This window comes from Rhinatrema bivittatum, chromosome 8, assembly GCF_901001135.1.
Source record: "Rhinatrema bivittatum chromosome 8, aRhiBiv1.1, whole genome shotgun sequence".
NCBI classification, from domain to species: Eukaryota; Metazoa; Chordata; class Amphibia; order Gymnophiona; family Rhinatrematidae; genus Rhinatrema; species Rhinatrema bivittatum.
The window spans coordinates 209,427,655-209,451,146 of NC_042622.1; positions in this window are offsets into that span (position 1 = coordinate 209,427,655).

The window sequence follows — 23,492 nt, forward strand, 5'->3', positions numbered from 1 at the left end:
CTGGACCAAGAGCACCAAACTGAAACTGAGATGCTTTGGTTGCAGGAGCATCATGGCATCCCCTGAGCCAGAGACAGTTGCTTTTCACAGGCCCTGCAGAGGCAAAATGGTTTGTAGGGCAGGGTATGCAGCATACACCCATACATTTTATATCTGATCCAAGCCACATTATTCAGTAAAAGGAATGGCCCAGTGGTTACAGAAATTGACTGAGAACCAGGAAACCATGCTGCAGATCCCACCGCTCCCACTAACACTCTTTGTGACCTTGGGCAAGTCATTTTATCTCCCATTACCTCAGATGTTTTGGGCAGGGATTTACTGTACCTGAATCTGACTAATGCTGTAAGCTATTTGAACATCATTGGGAAGGATGGGATAAAAATCCAAAATTGCTACTATTTTTATTAGTGTGATGGATCTCTCAAGAAGGAGCCAATTTTCCATCACTAAGAAAACATTTGGAAAGGATTCTGGGTGGGGAAGACCAGGTGACTGCTGTTTGGGTGCTAACCTATATGTGTGGTAATTGAAGGACATGTGGATGTACAGTAGGATAGCAGTAGTCAGTTGCTGCTCAATTCCATGTAAAAGTTGTGGTATATGGAATGGCCACTAGATGGCACACTTTCTGGTAAAATTACATGATGCGTTTGCCTGGAGAAAAATATGGGAACAGGTGAAATACCCTAATGAGCGTATTCTCATTTAAAAGGGAAGGGAGAAAGGTCCCATAGAGGGAGTGTTCATCCAGTATATAAAAAAAGGCTATTTGGAGATGGAGTTGCAGATAACTCAGCTGTGGTCAGGGTTTGCCCGAGGCGGCCTTTCTTTGACAGGGCCTTACATGGGTTTTCCTCCTCAGGGGAAAAGGCCTGAGGAGGAGGAGAGGTGTTTCTTCTCATGGGGAGATGACCAGGGACATGTCCTAAGTTCCACAGGTGGAGAAAAGTTGGAGTTACCAGAGTTGGTGGGGAGATTTTAGAAGTCAGCAATTCTTTGAAGGGTGAGAACCAGGGATTCCAGGAAAAGTCCTTTGTGATTGCTTGGATAAGAAATGAAGAAGAAACTGTTGAAGAGTTACAGAATTTCCATTAAGCAGGGAGAGAATAACTATGAGGCCGATATTCAGTGCCACTTAGCTGGGTAAATTCTGACTTATCTGGGAAAGTGGCACGGTTTAAATATTTGACCGCATGCATGTAATGGGGAGTTGAGTTAACAGGTAAGTTACCTGGCTAACTCTGGTCAGCCCATACAACTGTCCTAAAGTTATCAGATGCTGCGCCAATGAATATATAGGCTGTTAGCTGGATAATTTTATCTGGCTAACTAGCTGAGCCACAGAGCGTTTGAATATGGACCTCCCTAGGTTCACTGAGCTTGGATGCATAGTATGTAGTATATGTTAAGCTAAGATTCTGAAACCTATGGTCTGCTGAGAAACGGGAGAAACAATGGTTGAAGGGAGAGGAGATTATATTTACTATGTGTATTTTGAATTGCTGAATTGGAGAGTGGGGATGATGTTGGAAGTAGCATTCTACCTAAGGGGAAGGTGTATATATATTTACTGAAGAGCTTCTTTGTTTACTCTTTTCTATTTTTGTAACTATTTCAGCCTAGCTGTGGAAGCCTATGTACCCTGATTTAATCAGTGCTTTCACTCAGTTACATACGCTGACTGCTGGTTTTGTTTGAGTTAGTCCCTATTTTCTGGTTATGGTGAGGTCTGTAGCAGGGAGGAGAAAGCAGTCAGAAGGGGGTCATAGAGGAGATGCTCCAACAGTTGAGCATCCAGCTCAGGAAGCCTTTACCTTCACTACCTCCAGATCTACCACACCATTTGCTTGACACAAATTCCATTTTGAACTGTGGCGAGAGACCGGTACTCAGCTCACTCAATGACCAGATCTTCTTACATTTTATGTGCCCCGTCCAGGAGGGAGGTTTCATTAATATGGCATTTGTCAAGGACTGAAGACACATCCCTTCATACTCTAGGCACACTAGCGTAATCTTCATCAACCTTCTCTGACCCTCTTTACATTGGTTACCCATTAGTAGGCATCCTGTAAAAAGATACCTTTCATCTTCTGAATCAGCCAGTCTAGTAAGATGTGTCTGTATGTAGCCTTGAACCCTCCCTAAGATGGAGCATTTGTGCAGAGACTGTACAGCAGTGAAAGGAGAAATTACTACTTACCAGATAATTTCTTTCCTCTAGTAAGGGCAGGTAAATCCCCACGAGTGGCTAATGCACCTCTGCCAGCATATGGAGAAGGAGCAAAAACTGATGTCAAGGCTATATAGTCGTGCCCCGACATCAGCCTGCCAGTATTCTCTGGAAAAGCCAAACTGTGGACAAAACTAATTATACTTGAACATTATCATCAACAGTCAACCATTCATGTTTCTCAGCCAACAGCAGCACTGAGCTCAGCCAAAAGAAGGAACATATCTAGCAAACTAAGGGCTAGAAAAGCCACTTACCAGTTTTCAACGAAGAGCAGGAATCGGGGGCCCTTCTGCTCTATTTCAGGTACCTATCTTGGGATACCGGGTACTCGCTCCTCGAGGGCCTGCTCTCCCTAATCTGGTGCCTGCCACTGATCAACTTCTGTCTGCCAGGACCTTCTACAATACAGCTTCTACTTCAGTGAGTACTAACCCTTTCAGTCTGTTTCACCTTCAGTTTCAGCGCTCAGGGTTTACATCTGGGACCTCCTTGCTACGCCTCACTGCCTACCACCTACTCGAATGTGAGACTGGTCTCCTCTGCTGAGGACCCCTGGACTACTTCACTGGACTACCTTCACTGCTGCCCGCCCCGGGCAGTACCATCGAGCTGTATAATAAATACAACTCCTCTATGTCTGCGTGTATAGAGTTTAGCCTAGTACTGCGGTTCCTCACAGGGCTCCTCCCCGTGGGAGTGGCCATCACCGCAGTACCCAAGAATCCACTCCAACACCTCATATCCTTAACATGATAAAAACGGGATAGGCAACCACCTATCTCCTGCACCAACAGATGAGTCCGCAAACCTTCATTGGGAAGAGCAAGGAGCTCCGCCTCTGGAGACTGGATCCTTTCGAGGTCCTCAGGGGCAAAAGGACTGAGACCTGTGGAAGGGATGGGACCTCTGGGAAGAACCTCCCATATGGCCGAAAACGCAGGTAGCCTCAAGAGCGAAAAGACTGGCCTATGGGTTTCATGTCCTCTGGCAATAGAGGGACCTGGGTGTCTCCCATTTACTTGCCATTTTTTCCAATTCACTGCCAAACAAAAGCGAGTCTTTGAAGGGCAGCTTGGTAAGACTGGACTTTGAAATAATATCTGTGGACCAGTTGCATAGCTCCATTCCAGGCCCATAGGCCTGAACCTGACTTCCTGAGAACTAGTGTCCCCTGAGGACTCAACCTGTGGATCAATCAAAGGAGGGGACATCCCTGCCATGTCTCCCTTGGACCCATTCCCCTCAGACCTAGGAGATGGACCAATGCCCAGCAAAATCATAAGGAGGTCAATCCCCCCAAGCATCCAGTCAACAGTGACACAGGCTTAAAGAAAGCTCCGACTGATGGTGGCTTGCAGCACAAATAGATAGGTGCTTAGGCTTCTTCACTGCGACTCCATAGTATAAGCGCGCAGATCGATAAAGGCACATGCCTAGATTACCTGCATGTATAAGCCGCGCCCAGAAGGAAGACCACCCAAACCGGATGCACAGATGAGAATGCACAGGTAGACATGCAGGCATGCGCCGACGGCCTGCAGCAAAAAACGCGCATAACTAAAAAAAAACGCGTCTATCATGCACCAAAATCTAGCCAAATGGCTGCTCAACTCGCCATGCCTGCACTATCTCCCTCACCTCACAGAACTCCCCAGAGATGTGAGCGGGACAGTTGAACACCGAGGAAACAGATCCTTTATTTATTTATTTTATTTAGGCGTTTTATATACTGTCATTCCAGAGTAAGATCACAACGGTTTACAAAGTTGGCATTCAAATTCTGGGTCAACATTCATATTCTAGATCAATATAACAGCCCATATGTATTCTAGGTCATATTCATACAAAATGTAGTTCAACATGGTAGCAAATACATATTCTAGGTTAACACATCAACATTAAGAACATCAGGAACATTAAGAATAACTAAAGAAACTTAAACAAGAGCTTAGACACAAAGAACATAATGGGCCCAATTTTAATAGGTGCGCGCGGGCGTAGATTTGTTCGCGCAACCCGGCGCGAACAAATCTAAGCCCGATTTTATAACATGCGTGCGCTGCCGCGCGTGTTATAAAATCCAGGGTCGGCGCACGCAAAGGGGTGCACAATTGTGCAACTTGTGCGCGCCAGACGCGCAGCCTTTTTCCATTCCCTCCTCCTCCCCCCACCTTCCCCTCCTTTCACCTACCTAACCTGCCCCCCCAGCCCTACCTAGAACCTCCCCCTTACCTTTGTCGGGTAAGTTGCGCCTGCCTCCCGGCAGGAGTAGCTTATGCGCACCAGCCACGGCCAGCCCATGATCTCAAGCACAGCAGCAAATGGCCGCTGTGCTTGGAGACTCCAACCATGCCCCCGCCCCGTCCCCCGACCACCCAGGACCTCCCATGCCCCGCCCCTTTTTGCAAGCCCCGGGACATACGCGCATCCCGGGGCTTGTGCGCACCGCCGCACCTATGCAAAATAGGCTCGGCACGGGCGGGGCAGATTTTCTCGGGTTACTCGCGTATGTTACGCGTGTAGTCTTTGAAAATCTACCCCAAATGGTGTAAGAACTCCTCCCCCATCTCGCTGACTGCTTACAAATCCTCCATGCACAGCTACAGGACTACCATACTCTGTGCAAAAAGAGATTTCTACACTCGTAAAATCCACAACTTTCTCTATGACACGAAGGCCTTGTTCTCATACGTTTCAGAACTTACAAAGTCCCTCCATCCCCGACGACCAAGCCTAAACAAAGTCCAATTAACTCTCAACCTTCTTCCAGAAAAAAATCTCCAACCTCTTAGCCCCGCTCATTTCCTCTAATAACTTGCCCCACCCCCTTACACCACCTCCATCAACCTGAAAGCCAACTTCGAGTCCTTCGAACTCACTTCATCCCTCGAAATTGAATCCATCCTCAAGAACATGAAACCCTCCTCTCATCCCTCCAACCCCATACCTACAAAATTACTGCTCACCATTCCAAACACCATCTCCAAGTCCCTGGCTGAAATTATAAACTGTTCCCTGTCCCAAGGAACAGTACCTGACACTCTGAAACTCGCCACCCTTAAACCTTTACTGAAGAAACCCAACCTCGATCCAGGTGATCCCTCTAACTTCCATCCCATCTCCAACCTGCCATTTATCGCTAAACTCATGGAGAAACTAGTCAACACCCAACTCTCCGACTATCTAAACAAACACAAGATACTCTACCCCGCTCAGTTTGGTTTCTGTAAATCCTTAAACATAGAATCCCTCCTAATTTCTCTTACAGACAACCTCCTCATGGGTTTAGACCAAGGACAACCATACCTACTGGCACTGCTTGACACCTCTTCTGCGTTTGACACCGTGAATCACTCCATCCTCCTTAACCACCTTTCAGACATAGGTATCTCAGGAACAGTCCTCAGATGGTTTGAGTCCTTCCTCAGCAACAGAAAGCATAAGGTCAGAATAACCAACAAAGAATCCCCCCCATCAGCTCAACACTTGGAGTACCCCAAAGCTCTTCCCTCTCCCCTACCTTCTTTAATATATATCTCCTACCCCTCTGCCAGTTCCTCGCAAATCTAAATATTTATTTATTTAGCAATTTTTTTTTTAAATCTAAATATAACACATTTCATATACGCCGATGATGTGCAGATACTGATTCCCATAACAGAATCCCTCTCCAAAACCCTCAAGTTCTGGGACAACTGCCTGCACTCTATCAACCTCCTCCTCACCAGCCTCAACCTAGTCCTCAACACAGCCAAGACTGAACTCCTCCTCATCTCCCCGGACCACAATAACCTTTCCCTCCCCAGCCCCTCAACTGCCACAGTGGCCCAAGTGAGAGACCTTGGCGTTATACTGGACAATCGACTGAACTTAAAACAATTTGTTAACAACACAACAAAAGAATGCTTCTACCAACTACAAATTCTGAAAAAACTTAGACCCCTCCTCCACTTATATGACTTCCGGACGGTCCTCCAAGCTACCCTCTTCTGAAAAATCGACTACTGCAACTCCCTCCTCCTTGGCCTCCCCGCAACTACCACTAAACCCCTGCAGATGCTCCAGAATGCTGCCGCCAGAATCCTAACCAACTCCAGCCGAGGAGACCACATCACGCCCATCCTCAGGAATCTCCATTGGCTCCCCATAAGCTTCAGAATCCTTCATAAGTCTCTCATTATTATTCACAAGACCATCCACAATCAGCACTCGCTGGAGCTAAAAATCCCGCTTCGACTCCACACCTCAAATAGACCGGTTAGAGCTGCCTATAAAGAAACCCTCCACGCTCGCCCCCACCTTCACACCTCCACTAGGAAACGTGCCTTCTCCACAGCTCGACCATATATATATATGTGGAACGCCTTGCCTCCAGACCTACGCCAGGAACACTGCCCGCTGACCTTTAAGAAAAAACTTAAGATCTGGCTGTTCAAACAAGCCTATCCTTAACCTCATAAAATGTTATGTTACATTCAGTAATTCACAATGTAGTTATCGTATAAGTATATTATTGTTGTAACCATTATCATTTATATGTTCCTTCCTTCACTCCCTACCTTTCTTCTATCTTCCTAGTTCTAGTAACCCTCTTTCACTGTAACTTACCTCCCTTCTTAAACGATTAAGTTAATGTTAATTCACCCTTGTTCGATGTAAACCGATGTGATATGACTTGTGTCATGAACGTTGGTATAGAAAATAAATAAATAAGTTAACTAGGGTGCTATGATGGTGGATTGTAAACCATAATTTCCATTTCATTACGTTATCCTTCACATAATGCTCGATATATTTCTCCTACTTTCTTCCTTTTCGCTATTTTTTATTTTATTTTATTTTTTTTAAGTAAAAAAACTTTTACCTGAGCTCAGCCCTCCCTGGCTGAGAGCAAGAACGAGTCCCGGCTATGGAGGGAGAGGGCTAAAGCCTTCACCATTGAGCCGCTCTCAGCCTGCAACCGCTAATTCGAATTTAGGTCTACACCAATCAAGGCTACAGGACTGAAGGCACTTTACTGAGGGAGGGACCGCATGGTATCACCTCAGGAGGCAAGCGATGTTACATAGACATCTCGTCTTTCTGATATCTCCTTTCCAACATCTTTCTTTTTTTCTTCTTCTTCTGTTTTTTTTTCCATTTTTACTCACAGGGAAATGCACGTCTACCATCTGTTGGAGATGGAAAATACTGGCGAGTTGATGTCAAGGTGGGACTATATAGCCGTGGATGTCAGATTTTGCTTTGTCTCCATCTGCTGACAGAGGTACATAACCCACTTGTGGGGACTGAGCTGCCCGAAAGAGGAGGAATCCTTTATTAAGGCTTAGACTCTATTCTTTATACCTACAGTTTCGTGAAAGTAGCAACGGCACTTACTGTGACTAGTTAGAAAAATGCAAGTAGTTCCATGCACTAGCTGGACAAAAAAACAAGTATAGAAAGTGTAAGCCTGCTAAGAGTACATCTGTGGGAGTGGTGCTCTTGTATAGCATGTGTGCCACAAAAAAAAAAAAAAAAAAAAAAAGCAGTAAAATAACCCTTCCCAAAAAATATTTAATCATAAATTTCCCAAGAATAAACTGTAAAATTTCAATTCATTCTACTAGATGGTATGTCTCCTGATACTAGGTCATGGATAGACCGATGGATCTGATCGCCCCATGAGCCATTCTTGCGATATCTGTCACAGGAAAACTGAACAGTATCCAGTTTCTGGGTCTCCTCTGGCTTTTTAATGCACTGAATGATGAATCTCCCCCAGCCTCAGTGAGGCTGATATTCAAAAAACATAGGGGCCATATTCAACGGCATTCAGGCTGATAACTTGTGAGTTATCTGGCTAAATGCTGACTTTTGAATATTTTCGTCAGTTATCCAACTGTATTTTAGCCGGATAATGTAGGGGCATTCTGGGGGCATTCCTGGGTAAGATTAAGTTAGCCAGATAATATTCAGAGTTAACTGCAAAATGTATCCAGCTAACTCTGGTTGTGCTATGGAGTATTCCTAAAGCTATCTTGTTGGGTATATTCAATGGTGTGGCCGCGCTGCTGAATACCCTGCAAAAGTTAGCTGGATAATTTTATCCTGCTAACTTTGCAAACTGCCAGGCGCTGTATATTGCCCCCATAAGTGCCTAACTTGAAGAGTTAGGTGCCTACACTTTTGAATCTGAAAGTTTTCAAGGGCCTAGAAAGTGGGTGGGGAGAGGCAGGGGAATGAATTCAGATGCTCTGTGCTCAGTATCTAAAAAAGGAACCTTAATTTAGGTTGTCCCAATAGCTGTTCTAAGTTTATTGGTCTAAAGTAACATTTAGGTACTTACATGCAGGTGTCTTAATTAAAGCGCCTGATTCCACTGAATATAGTCACCTTAATTAGGCTCCTAATTAACAGGCCTATCCTGTAAAGTGCGGCCGCGTTTACCCTGCTCCTAAGCCGCTTTTTACTCACGTTCCGGCCACGTTAGCCCTTCCTGCGATCCCGAATCCCCTTTAACCTACTCCTACCGCGTCCTAAATTCCCCGGGCAACCCCTTCCGCCCGCGGCATGGATATTGCATGCAAACGAGCGAATTAGCTCGATATTGCATGCAAACGAGCGAATTAGCTATTCCCTAGCATCCCGTAACCCGCGCCCCGACTATCGCTAGTTTTCCCTGCCGTTTTGTCGCACGTTTAACCTGCAAACTTACCGCCTACCCTGACCCCTGCGGTAGAGGCAGGGGTAAGGGTAGATGGAAAGCTTTCCCCCAGCCCCCGCTCACCTGCCCCGGCCGCGATTGTGGGTGCCGGTCTCCGTGGCAGCCCCAGTCCTCTCCCCTGCTCCCGAAGCCAAAAAAAAAAAGCGAAAAAAACGTTGCAGCCCCCCTCCGATGTCGCTTTTTTTTTGGCTTCGGGAGGAGGGGAGAGGACTGGGGCTGCCACGGAGACCGCTTTCCCCCGTGCAAGTAAGTTGCTTCGCCGCTTCAGTTCTTCCCTCCTCCCGGAGCTGCTTTTTCAGCCTTGCTCCGGGAAGAGGGGAGAATAGACACTGACAGCGGCGAAGCGAAAAAAAACCAAAAGCAATTTTGGTTTTTTTTCAAAAAGCTAAAAGTAAGTTGCTTCGCCGCTGTCAGTGTTCCCCCTCCTCCCGGAGCAAGGCTGCTTTTCGCGCCCTGCTCCGGGAGGAGGGGAGAAGAGATGACAGCGGCGAAGCGAAAAAACCAAAAGGGGACCCGACCCGACCCACTTTTGCAGCCGTCTGGCATCGTTGCTCCCCTGCCTCGTCCGGCATCGTTGCTCCCCTGCCTCGTCCGGGAAGATGGCTGCCAGCACGGGGGAAAGCGGCCCCTGTGCATTCAATTGGCTGCTCAAGACGTGACGTCACGACGTTTGGCGTCACGGCAGCCAATTGAATGCACAGGGACCGCTTTCCCCCGTGCTGGCAGCCATCTTCCCGGACGAGGCAGGGGAGCAACGATGCCGGACGAGGCAGGGGAGCAACGATGCCGGACGGCTGCAAAAGTGGGTCGGGTCGGGTCCCCTTTTGGTTTTTTCGCTTCGCCGCTGTCATCTCTTCTCCCCTCCTCCCGGAGCAGGGCGCGAAAAGCAGCCTTGCTCCGGGAGGAGGGGGAACACTGACAGCGGCGAAGCAACTTACTTTTAGCTTTTTGAAAAAAACCCAAAATTGCTTTTGTTTTTTTTTCGCTTTGCCGCTGTCCGTGTCTATTCTCCCCTCCTCCCGGAGCAAGGCTGCTTTTCGCGCCCTGCTCCAAGAGGAAGGGAAGACACTGACAGCGGCGAAGCAAAAAAACCAAAAGCAAGAAGTAAGTCGCTTCGCCGCTTCCCTCCTCCCGGAGCAAGGCTGCTTTTCGCGCCCTGCTCCGGGAGGAGGGAAGAGTGAAGCGGCGAAGCGACTTACTTTTTGCTTTTGGTTTTTTCGCTTCCTGGTATCTGTTATTTCAAATGACATTTGACAGATATCAGCGTGGCGTGAAGCCTTAGGCCCGCGCACCCAGGATACTGTATAGGCGCTCTATCCAGTAAAATGGGTTGCGCGAGCCTAAGGCTTTTCGGACGCGGTTTACATTTAAATAAAATTAGTGTTCAGGATCGAGCAGTAGGTGAGCTGCACTGTGCGTGCGGCAACCGCGGGTGCCGTAGGCACTAACGCAGCTCTTCCTACCGCTCGGTACTGGATAGACCTGTAAGGCAGCTGAAATTAGGTGCTGAGCCTTTTTTTGAAAAATCAGGCCCTGTGCTTTTTATTCTCTGCTCAAATTAACAGGAAAACAATGACTTCTGGGGTTGAGAAAGAGAAGGAACATGAAAACTGGAGACCTGCAGTCACCCAAAGACTGCATCTGAAATCCCATTTCACGGGCTAAAAGTATGGTGTTAAGAGAAGTGGAATAAGAACATAAGAAACTGCCATACTGGGTCAGACCAAGGGTCCATCAAGTCCAGCATCCTGTTTCCAACAGTGGCCAATCCAGGCCACAAGAACCTGGCAAGTACCTGAACACTAAGAAGATCCCATGTTACCATTGCTAATGGCAGTGGCTTTTCTCTAAGTAATCCCAGCTTTGAAGGTGCTTCCATTTTCAGAATGAGCGGATCAGGGGAATCTCTCAGTCCCTACACAAAGAGCCCTCTGGAAGTCAATAAAGCGATTGTACCACAAAGCGCCTGGTTATAATTTTGAGGGTACATTCTCCTACAATGCCCCTAAGAGTAAAAGTGCGCTTGTACCTTCGAGGCCGCATGGTGTTTGAAGATTGGGTTGTTTGTGAGCAGCGCGCCTAGTGCGTGCATACACTTTTTTAAATGCACGTGCACCTACGTGGTTTTCAAGCGCCCCTGAAACAATGCCCGGATGAATTTTTTTTCTAAGCAGGCACAAGAACATTCATGCTCTCAGGTAGCTAAAAATCCACTTACCTGGATATGGCTGACTTAGGCGGTTTATTTAACACTGTGTTTACCCACGTAAAGGGCACCTAGGCCTGTTATGCTTTCCCCCTCAATACCTCAGATAGGAAAAAAATAATCAGCGACACCACTTAATTACTCTGAAAAGTAATACATTGCAATAACTGGGGGGGCCGGTTCTTCTAAAATCCTGCCATGAAAACAAGGCAAAATGGACTATTCTAAGGGAGCCATTTTTACACCACCGCACTGTTTAGCAATTAATAATCCAGGGGTGATGGCCGAAGGGAAATAGGGAAAAGTGAAGGAACCGATTCTAGGGCAGGTGTGTGAACGGCTGATCCCGGTGCATCGCTTCAGGTTCCTACTGCCACTTTCCTCGTGGTAAACCTGCTCCGCTGTCTAGACCTGCTGCTGTTCCTGGGTCAGTTTGTCAGAGATTGCTGGTTTACGTAACTTCAAGCCCTCCCGGACCGCTCCCTGAGCTCACCAGCCCTGTCTCAGACTGGCTTTTACCCTAAGTTTATGACTTTTTCTGTTTCTAGATAACATATTTCTTCCATTTTTTTTATTTTTTTTTACCCAAAAAGCATAATGCCTTAAAAATGTCAGATATCCAAACAGAATTCCATACAAGGTTAGGAAGGAAAGAAAACTATTTTAAATCTTTCCCATGAAGCTGAAAAGGTTTGTGTTGCTGATTTGCTCCTTGGAGAATCAGGGACAGTGTCCCAAATTGTGTTTCTTGGACCAGGACTTCCAGTTCTGGAAGCATTTGCTATTCTTTTTGCCAAAGGTTTTCATTCCAGTAGGGCCTTCTTTTGCCTTGTTAACAGGCTGTCCATGTATATATTTTGCAAACATTGTCTGGTAATATATTTCCCCCTAATTGAGGTTGCCTGTTTTTTATATCACTTTGTATACATTAAGTAGAGGATATGCAAACAGCTGGTTAATTATCCGGAACTCTGAGGCAGATAATTAAGTTTTTTTTTTTGTTTTTTTTTACAAAGCTCCAAGCTTGAGCATTCTTGGCGCATTTGGCCTAAAACCTGGTTTATGCGAAACGAAAAACTCTGGAATTATAGGAGACGATAAGTTAGATGTAAGTATTCAAACAGCAGCAGTCATGAAGGTTGGTTGAATTTTGCAGTGTGTGAAATGAAGGGTGGAACTGAGGGATAATGGCAGCAGCTATCATATTTGTTTGCATCTGAGAGTGTGGGGGTACAGTTCTGGGCCCCAAGCTTCAGAAAGGCTAATAAGGAACTAGAAAAACGTACAGCGAAGAGTAGCTAAATTACAGAATCGGATGGCGTTCATTCTTCATGGCAAGTCAGAGAAAGCCAAGAAAGAACATGATTGCACTCATGGGTCAAACAGTACTGGGGAGCTATGCCATCCAGAAGCAAACGTCAGAACCAGGAGGCATCGACTGAGACTAAATAAGCGCAGGTTTTGGTATACCGAGAGGACAGAGTTTTGTTCGTAAGGCTGATTAGGCCTAACTCTGCGGAGAGTTCCAGTGCTGGGAGGTTCCATGGATGTGCGGTTGTTTCCTGAGTGACAGCGACCACACCCAACAGGGTGGGTCATTTGTCCAAACCAGGAGTCACAAGAGGGAGACGTCATCCAGAGGAGCAGGGAAAGGCAGCACAGGCTGTGGCTTTGCAGGTTCCCGGAGGAGACAGGGCAGCCTGCCTTTTCCTTTCCAGAGAGTGAAATGCGCTCTCAACCTGTTGGAGTGTGCTCCAGTCTGCTGCAGACAGTGATCCAGGGAGGTTACTATCCTAGCTGTCAGGTGTAGGAGACTTGTCCGGGAATTTTCAGGCATTTCTATTTTTCAAGTGGGAGAAAAGGACTTCAGTTTCCAACTAGGTGTGCTTCTGGACTGTTGAAACTTTAAAGCAGTCTTTTTCCTATTTTTGTAACACTGAAAACGTTTTACTTTTGTCTTCAGTGAGTTATTTTTGTTTTGGAACAACCCCCATTGTGTGAGAACTGTTTATTCAGAGACTGAGCGTGATCCACTTTGGGGCTTGCAGTGCTGTATTGCTCCTCACTATAGAATCCTGAATCCAGGACTGCAATGAGTTGGCTAGTGCTCTGCAGGACTTGAAAGTGGCCCCTAGCCCTGTGAAAGGGGGTTACATATAAACAAAGGATCAAATCAAAAGGGGCAAAGGGTAAAAAGCCTGCAAGGCAGTTTGCTCGCATGATTTTGAAACAGCACATCTTCTGCACTAAATCTGAATTTCTTCCAACTTCTGAAAGGGCAAGGAAACTCAACAGAAAAAAAACAAACCCAAACGTGCACTCCTTAAATTGAGTCCTTAGGGGGCAAACAGTCTGGCAGAGCTATTTTGCACAAAATTTTGCTTGCACAAGCTTTGCTGTGGATTTTTTTCCCTTCAGAAGTTGGAGGAAATGAAATAATCTAGCTAACCACAAGTTATTACAAGACTGTGCAGTCAAAGTGATTTGCAAGCTTTTGTGCTTTCTTTTGCCCTACATTTCCCTCTTCCTTAAATTTGGTCCAGAATGTGTTAAAACTGTGTAATAAGTTCCCAGGGGAAGTTGTTCTAGCTATATTTCTAGATTCCTTTAGGAGAAGGTAGGATGAATTCTTGAAGGTTAAAAAGATCTGTGCATTCATCGATTTGCAGAGAGGTTAGATGCTAACTTTGGGAACAGTTATCTTGAAGTCAGGAAGACATGAGTGGGAGGGAAGACGCCCAGCATCAGAGTTGCAAACAATATGGCTATGTACAAAAGTTGTTTCTTTTGCTGTACAGGTATAAAGATTTAGTACAAAATTGCTCTGAGGCATCAGATGTGCATGCAAAGGACACCATGGAGCAGGGCCCTGAACTGAGAAACCACCTGATGTTAGGAAGCTGGCACAAATAGCACATCTATGCCAATGGAAGACTCTGGATTGCTTTCTGCTGGCATAAATGACTTATAAACAAACTGCAGTATGGTCCTTAAAGTGACTGACTGGGTTAGAATATTGTGGAAGGACTATTGGGAAAGATTTATCTTTAGTGAAAAATCTGCAACAGGTGGATACCCTGGGATGTGTGGAAAGCATGATGAGGGATCTAGTGAAGCTTGAGGAATGATTTCAAATCTGGAAGCTCAGATTTAATGCTACAAATTGCAGGGTCATGCATTTCAATAGCAAAAACCAAAGTAGCAGAAAAGTATAGGGGTGGGATGGTTCTATAATGAGACAAGGTGAGGTGGCTGCCTTAGGCAGCAACATTTTTGGACTGACAGCAAGTCCCCCCGTCAAAAAAACCCAAAACCCTGCAGCAGCTGCTTCACTATGGGGTAGATTTTCAAACAAGGCGCGTTGGCGTACTTTTGTTGGCGCTCCAGGCTATCAATTACGTATAGGCTGCGCGTGCCGAACCGCGCAGCCTACCCCCGTTCCCTCCAAGGCCGCTCCGAAATCGGAGCAGCCTCGGAGGGAATCCTCTAACGCCCTCCCCTCACCTTCCCCTCCCTTCCTCTACCTAACCCACCCCCCTGGCCCTGTCTAAACCCCCCCCTTACCTTTGTCGGGGGATTTACGTCTCCCAGAGGGAGACGTAAATCCCCGCGCGCCAGCAGGCCGCTAGCGCGCCGGGACGCGACCTGGGGGCGGGTACGGAGGGCGCGGCCACGCCCCCGGACCGCCCCGGGCCATAACCACGCCCCCGGACCCGCCCCCAAAACGCTGCCGACACGCCCCCTAAACGCCGCGACGACCGGGCCCGCCCCCGACACACCCCCCTCGGAGAACCCCGGGACTTACGCGAGTCCCGGGGTCTACGCGCGCCGGTGAGCCTATGTAAAATAGGCTCACCGGCGAGCAGGGCTCTTAAAATCCGCCCCTTTGCCTTTTAAATTCTGATGCCAGCAAGGCTCCTACACCCTGCTGGAAGGAAGACGTGCCGGCAGGGTTCCCACTCTCCGCCAGCAAGATCCCATGGCAGCACAGTAATATGACATGCTGGTGGGGTTCCCACTCTCCACCAGCAAGAAGAACCCATGGCAGCACAGCACAATGACGTGCTGGTGGGGTTCCCACTCCTCGCCAGCAAGAAGATCCCATGGCAGCACAGTACAATGATGTGCTGGTGGGGTTCCCACTCTCCACCAGCAAGAAGAACCCATGGCAGCACAGCACAATGACATGCTGGTGGGGTTCCCACTCCTCGCCAGCAAGAAGAACCCATGGCAGCACAGCACAATGACGTGCTGGTGGGGTTCCCACTCCTCGCCAGCAAGAAGACCCCATGGCAGCACAGTACAATGACGTGCTGGTGGGGTTCCCACTCTCCACCAGCAAGAAGAACCCATGGCAGCACAGCACAATGACGTGCTGGTGGGGTTCCCACTCCTCGCCAGCAAGAAGAACCCATGGCAGCACAGCACAATGATGTGCTGGCAGGGTTCCCACTTTCCGCCAGCAAGATCCCATGGCAGCACAGTACAATGACGTGCTGGTGGGGTTCCCACTCCTCGCCAGCAAGAAGAACCCATGGCAGCACAGCACAATGATGTGCTGGCAGGGTTCCCACTCTTCAACAGCAAGATCCCATGGCAGCACAGTACAATGACGTGCTGGTGGGGTTCCCACTCCTCGCCAGCAAGAAGACCCCATGGTAGCACAGCACAATGACATGTTGGTGGGGGTTCCCACTCCTCACCAGCAAGAAGAACCCATGGCAGCACAGCACAATGACGTGCTGGCAGGGTTCCCACTCTCCGCCAGCAAGATCCCATAGCAGTACAGTACAATGACGTGCTGGGGGGTTCCCACTCCTCGCCAGCAAGAAAACCCCATTGTAGCACAGCACAATGACGTGCTGGTGGGGTTCCCACTCCTCGCCAGCAAGAAGAACCCATGGCAGCACAGTACAATGACGTGCTGGGGGGTTCCCACTCCTTGCCAGCAAGAAGACCCCATGGTAGCACAGCACAATGACATGCTGGTGGGGATTCCCACTCCTCACCAGCAAGAAGACCCCATGGCAGCAGGGTAGAACAACATGCTGGCAGGGATCTCACTCCCCACCAGCAGGAAAAGCCTGTGCAGCACCTGAACATGAGGTGCTAGTGGGGTTCCCTCACTGAATCAGCAAACTATTTCTGTACTGAAGGGGCTTCTGCTGCCTGTAATAGCTTACCCAGTAGAAATAATAGCAACCGAAATCATGTCAGAATTTCAGTACACTTGAGACAGAAAGAAGAAATGGGGAGAGGGAGGCTGGGGAGCTGGGTTAGTTATAAAACCCTATATGCTCAATCACTCAGAGCAGTAAAGGGACACAAAGGGGAGAAGTCAGCATGCATAGAGCGGAAGAGCAGCAGCACTGAGCTTCCAAGAGGAAGGCAAGGTCAACCCAACACAAAACTGCAGCAAGGCTCAAAAAACTGAGCAGACTGGGTGGGACAAATGGTCCCTTATCGGCTCTCTTATTCTATGTTACACTTGAGAATACAGATTTGAAAAACTACAATGGAATGCATTTCAAACTCAGGAAATGAGGGAATAGTTACAGTATTTACTGAGAAGGTGGTAAATGTCTGGAACAGCCTCCAAGCAGAGGTGGTGGAAACCAGAATGTAAGCATCCTGGGGATAGATACCGAATGGCAAGGACCAGGGTGGAACGAGATGGTACGAAAGAATTCATGCCAGCATGGGATTATATTGACGCAATGAGAAGGGAGAAACTGACTTGCTCTTTCTTCATTTGACTGAGAGATATTTTCTAAAGCAAAGGAAGTTCTCTCTAAATTATACAAAATTTTGATAGAAACACTATTGAATTATGCATGTGAAGCTTTTGTGGCTAAATGGCAGAACTATTTTTATTTCGATGATAGGTTTTATGCAATTTTATTTAATGTGCTACAAGTTATCGACAGAATAACATTTAATAAATAAGAACAAATAAATATCCACCTTATGGGCCAGAGTACTAAACAAACTGAACACCATGACAGGTCAAGGGTTCAAGCCAGAAGACCAGGAGAGTTATTTTGGATGACTCATTCACTGCTGATAATGAGGGGAAAATACCAAACTGTTTCTTTGCAAAAGATTCTTAATTGATTTAAAAAAAAAAAAAAAAAAAGCACTATGATTCATTGGCTAGAGGATACGCCCCCAGAAACATTATGGAAAATCCAGATGCATAACCTGCCGAACATGGAACCACTTTCTGCTAAACTGAATCGAGAAAAGGCACTCAGACGTTTTTTGTTTTTTTTTTAACTTGGACTCCTCTTATCAGGTCTCTTGCCTCGCAGCCTTGTAAGTTTATCGGTAAGATTTTAAATATTTTATGTGGGCCTGTTTTCTATTCTTGTAAGCTACAGGGTATGTACCATCCTCCTAGCCCATTAGATAACCACTCACCTCTAACATTAGATGCACGTGCTTGAAAATATATGACGTCTCAGAACAGAATTACAGATTTTAAAATTCCTTGTCACATCAGGTATTTGGCTTTTTTTTGGTGGAATAAGCATGCGAGACATCCATCATCAGTGGGGCAGCCAAGGACTGCAAAGTTAGGTATAAATACCATGCACTACCCTAAAAACAGACATATCAGATAGGTCTTGCTCCTTTGCAGAGGCTGACTGTCCCGTTTTCCTCACCTGGGCCTCTCTCTACTACCATGTTATTTATGATAAATCTAAGACTAAGTAGTTGGATTTAACAGGAGAAACTCTACCAGTATTGCCAAATTAACAGGTGTTCTATGTCTTTGACATTTTTATATTTCAAAGGAACCAAATATGAGCAAAATGAAAAAGTAAAACTACCATTTCAATGAACTTCTACTAAAGTGAGATACTATAAATAGTGACGACAACTAGAACGTTCCAGCATTTTGCATGAATTCACTGCAGACCTCGCTGTTTATTGTTTATTTACAGGGGTTTAGATTCTGCTTATTGTCATACAGTTATTCTAAGTACAGTGCAATCATTTAAAACAACATTATAACATAAAGCGACATTATGTTGTACTTCACTGCTTTTTGTCTCAGCCTCTAGAGCGCTCTGGGTTTTATAGCATAAGTGACATCCTTTATAAACAAAATGCCTCTCCCCACCTTACCTGGATTTGCATATTATGGTGTTATGTGCAATTCTGACACTAGGAAACTTGCGTTGGTTTGCTGTTTTGGTTTTTTTTTTCATTGCACAGTCATGTTACCATTGTCTTCCAAAACCAATAACTTGAGGTTTTGTTTTGTTTTTTAATATAAATTTTGTTTTTTTGCAATTACCCACTTTTTCCGGAAGTCCCAAAGACTAAGACCATATGTGTACAACTTTCACACATATCTATTAGGAGGATCAACACTTTGAAACAAACATAAATGGATTTTGCATTAAGAAGTTTTGGGGGGGGACACTGGCTTTCTGACCAATTTCTGCTCGAGGGCCTTTTCATCTGTAATGTTTTACTGTCTGATCACAGCTGTCAACTCCCTCTTCCTCTTCCCCTTCCCTTTACTGAGTTGTAATGGAGTGCGGACAAGCAAAAAGCCTGGGAAGAGGTCAGTTGGGTAAAAGGATTGCTCAAGGAGGATAAGGAAACAGCAGGAAAACTAAATGAATTCTTTGCCGTGGTCTTTGCTGAGGAGGATCCTGGGAACGTACCCATGCCTGAAATATTCTTTGATGGTGATGATTCTGAACAACTAAAGCCAGTTTAAGCCAATCTCTGTGATAAGGGAAGATGTAATCGATCAAACTGTCAAAGCTAAAGAGTAACAAATCACCAGGACTAGATACTATCCATCCCAGAGAATTCAAATATTAGTAAGCTGTAACATCATTTAAAACAATCACAATACCTGAAGACTGGAGGGTGGCCAAAATAATGCACATTTTTAAAAAAGGCTCCGGGAAACTAAAAACCAGTCAGCCTGAAGTCGGTGCAAGGCAAAATGGTAGAAGCAATTCTTAAAAACAGAATTATTGGCCATACTGTGTAACCCCACCCCGAAGTGCCTGTCCTGCACGGGTAGGACCATAAAAGAATTTATAAGTTCTTTGGGGCAGGGACCCTGGCTAGCTCTGCCCCAGGATCCCAGGGTGTGGATCCTTTTGGTTGGGGGGAAAGGTTTACCTTCAGGGCCCAGTGCAGGGGAGATTTCCTCCTTACTGAAATTTCCCTGGCTATGTGCTAAAAACCGTGCAGGACGCGCTGGGTGAGTGTCCAAAATAAAATTTTACTGTTCAGACTTTAGGTGAATTACGGCACAATAAATATGACTCCAGCACCTCGGACTTTCTTTCTTTGGTTACAGTCTTTATCCTCTGACTGTGCAGGAATCTTTTAAAAAGGCAAGGGGATCCAGCCACCCTCCTGGATTAGGTAAAGTGGTGGTCCCAGTGGGCAGGGCAGCCCTAAGATGGTCGGGGAAAACCCCTTCCAAAGATGGCCCAAATCCTGTCCATTCACCCCAGGGGATGAAGATGCCGGATGGGTGACCCCAAAAATGTAGATAGTCTCTTACTCACAGTTAGGAGATCTTCAGGATCTTTATTCTTGATCTTTTCTTTTCCTGTGGGGAACCCAATTGGGTGGGATCCGGTGTCCAGACAGCAGCGTGGACTGTTTCTCCGCTCCAGACAGAAAGGACGGGAAAATTCTTCCTGCTGGGCAAGTAATCAAAAGTTTTTCTTGGCCCTAAAAATACACTAACACCGGAGTTGTTCCTTGCAGCAGATCACCACCTATCCCTCGGTGTTCCCTGAATCCAAGAAAGGCCCCAGGGTCCACCAAGGCTTCTACCACATAAAAGTCCAAAATTCCAAACCATTCCCAGGACACCCACGCTGCACCTGGGGAGAAGAGCACACAGGGCCGGGGCTAGCCCTTTTGCTGCCCTGGGAGAACAATTGCTGTGCTGCACACCCCTGTATCATTCAGTCTCTGTCTCGCGCTCATCAAAAAAAGCCCAGCAATCTGTATTTTTTAAAACTGACCCCCCCCCAAACGGAACACATGGACAAGGGAAGGGTATTAGGTACCCCAAGCAAACCTCACAGCCTTGTGCACACACCCACACCCCATCTACAGACACATACACGCAATTCAGTTGTGCGTTTGTAACAGATTTAACATGAAAAGAGATCAAAAGTACAGTCTTCTAAGAAAAAAATCATGTACATCATGCATATTATATTTACATGCATTGCTGTAGTGCCAACCAGAAAATCCTGCAAAAAAAGACACTTGGAACTCCTATGGAATTACATTTTTGAAATGTGTGCTGGTTGTGGGCTTGGCCCATAGAAAGCCATGAACACACAGAATTACCATTAAAACATAGTAAACCTCCCATACCAAAACAACCCTAACTGCCAGCACTCAAACAGTAACAACCTAATCTATGAGAAGGTAAGACTGCACATATTATACCCGGTCCTAGAACAGCAATACAGTTCCAGAGGGCTATAGATCACTACAGATACATTATATGGTAGCAGAATACCCCATCTCGGCAACCCACAGATAGACCCTGACCAAATACAGAATAAAGAGACCAGAAGTTATAAATAGAATCATGCTGAGAAGAACTGAACTGGAACCCACAACAAGCCAACCTCTATAAGCAGAGCAACAATGAAAAAACAGAAACATTACCATTCTTCATAAAACATTAAAAAATAAAATCAAGAAATATAAAACATCAATCATAATAGTAAAATCATAGTCATAAAATGAATAAATATTTCAAACCAGTTAACAAATAAAATATCCATTTCTCAAACACCAATAAAATATTTCAAAAACATCTGATGAATAAAAAATCCAATAATTAAAATATGTTCTAATATTTCCCAAAAAAGCAATAAAATATTTCAAAACAGTAGAAACATCAAATTACACCCAATAATTAAAATTAACAAGGATTAAAAAATCTCCTGCTCTCCACACCTGGGATCTTTTGATTTCCAGTCACTTTGAGATTGTCGTGGATTGGGAAGGTAGATCCACACAAACTTTATCTTCACACACACCACACACATACATATATTCATTCTCTCACACACTCCATCTCTTAAGTACATGCCTATGCTCTCACACACACTTGCTTTCTCTCCCTCAGAGACATATTGGGCCAGATTTTCGTTTCTATGCGTGGGCTTAGATTTGTGCGCGCAACTCGGCGTGCACAAATCTATGCCCAATTTTATAACATGCGCGCGCAAGGCTTTCCCCGTTCCCTTCCTCGTCGCGTGTAACCCTTTTAAAATCAGCCCCATTATGTGTGTGTTAGCATGCCTGTGAGAATCTATATGTGACACATAGGGGCAGATTTTAAAAGCCCTGCACGCGTAAATCTGGCTGGATTTAAGCGCGCAGGGGGGTTACGCGCGTCAAGCCTATTTTGCATAGGCTTGGCGACGCGCGCAAGCCCTGGGATGCGCGTATGTCCCAGGGCTCGAAAAAGGGGCGGGGCGTGGGTGGTCCAGGGCGGGGCGGCGGCGTGGCCAGAGGCCTCCGAAGGCCCACTTGGCCGGCGCGCGCAACCTTGCCCAGAGGCAGGCGCAACTTAAATAATAAAGGTGGGGGGGATTTAGGTAGGGCTGGGGGGCGGGTTAAATAAGGGAGGGGAAGGTTGGGGGGGAGGGTGAAAGGAAAGTTCCCTATGAGGCCGCTCCGATTTTTGGAGCGGCCTTGAAGGGAATGGGGAAAGCTATCAGGGCTCCCCTAGGGCTCAGCGCATGCAAGATACACAAGTGTGCACCCCCTTGTGCGCGCCGACCCCAGATTTTATAACATGTGCGCGTAGATTGGAAAATCTGGCCCATAGGGTCTCACAGTCACACACACACACACACACACACACACACACACACACGCATACAGGCAGTAGCACACAGGTTCTCACACAGACACACACACATACATACACATGAGCATAAGCTTTGACACAGACACACTCAAGCTCTCACATAGAGTCACAAACACACACGAACACAAGCTCAGGCACACATATGCACACAAGCTCTGACACACAAAGCTCTGACACAGACACATACACATGAACACAAGCTCTGACACATATACACACTCAAGCTCTGACACAGACACATACACATGAACACAAGCTCTGACACATATACACACTCAAGCTCTGACACAGACACATACACATGAACACAAGCTCTGACACAGACAAATGAACACAAGCTCTGACACAGACACGTGCACACAAGCTCTGACACACACAAAGCTCTGACACAGACACATACACATGAACACAAGCTCTGACACACACAAAGCTCTGACACAGACACATACACATGAACACAAGCTCTGACACAGACAAATGAACACAAGCTCTGACACAGACACGTGCACACAAGCTCTGACACACACAAAGCTCTGACACAGACACATACACATGAACACAAGCTCTGACACATATACACACTCAAGCTCTGACCCAGACACATACACATGAACACAAGCTCTGACACACACACTCAAGTTCTCACACAGACTCACATACAATCACATGCACAAAAGCTCTGACAGACACACACATACACATGAACACAAGCTCTGACACATACACGGCTTCCTTTCTCCAGGCCACAGTGTGATGGGCTCTACCACGGCCCCCTCCATTCTCCTCTCACTTCAGGCAGCGGTGGGCGAGCTCCACCAAGGTCCCGGGAGCTACTCTTTCTTTCAGGCCCACCTGCCTTTTTGCGAGGGGGGTCGGGGAGCAGCATGGGAGCTGGAAAGCTGTGAAGCACATGTGTGCAGTTAAAAGGGGAAATTGCCATGGTTTTTCCTCATTTTTTGGCTGCTGGTGGGTTGAGCTCTGCTGGCGGCCCCGCAGCCTCTCCTTCTGCTGCCACCTCCCCAGGTGTGTCACCCGGCGCAAATGCATGGAGTGTACACTCGGTCGCGCTGGGCCTGAGAGCACAGTAGTGGAGCCCTTGACCTGTCTCAAAGGGTCCCAAGCAGGATGGACGTCAGGTGCCCAGGTAGGCCCAAAATGCAACTGAGGCAAAAATGTACAACCTTTCTTCATAACTGTAAATTATACTCCCCCCCCTCCCCCCGCAGAGCTCTGTATAGAAAGCTACTATATAACCTCACAGGAAGGGGAATGTCCACGCCAGCATCCTCAATGCAAGGATCCTCCTCTAAAAATCTATTTCACTAGTGCACTAATGGCATATCCCAGGGCTTACTGGTAATGGAAAATGGCTCCCAGTTACATCAATAGTCATGGCATAATGGGGAAAGAGTCAAAATGGTTTTAATAAAGGAAAGTTGTGCCTTGCAAA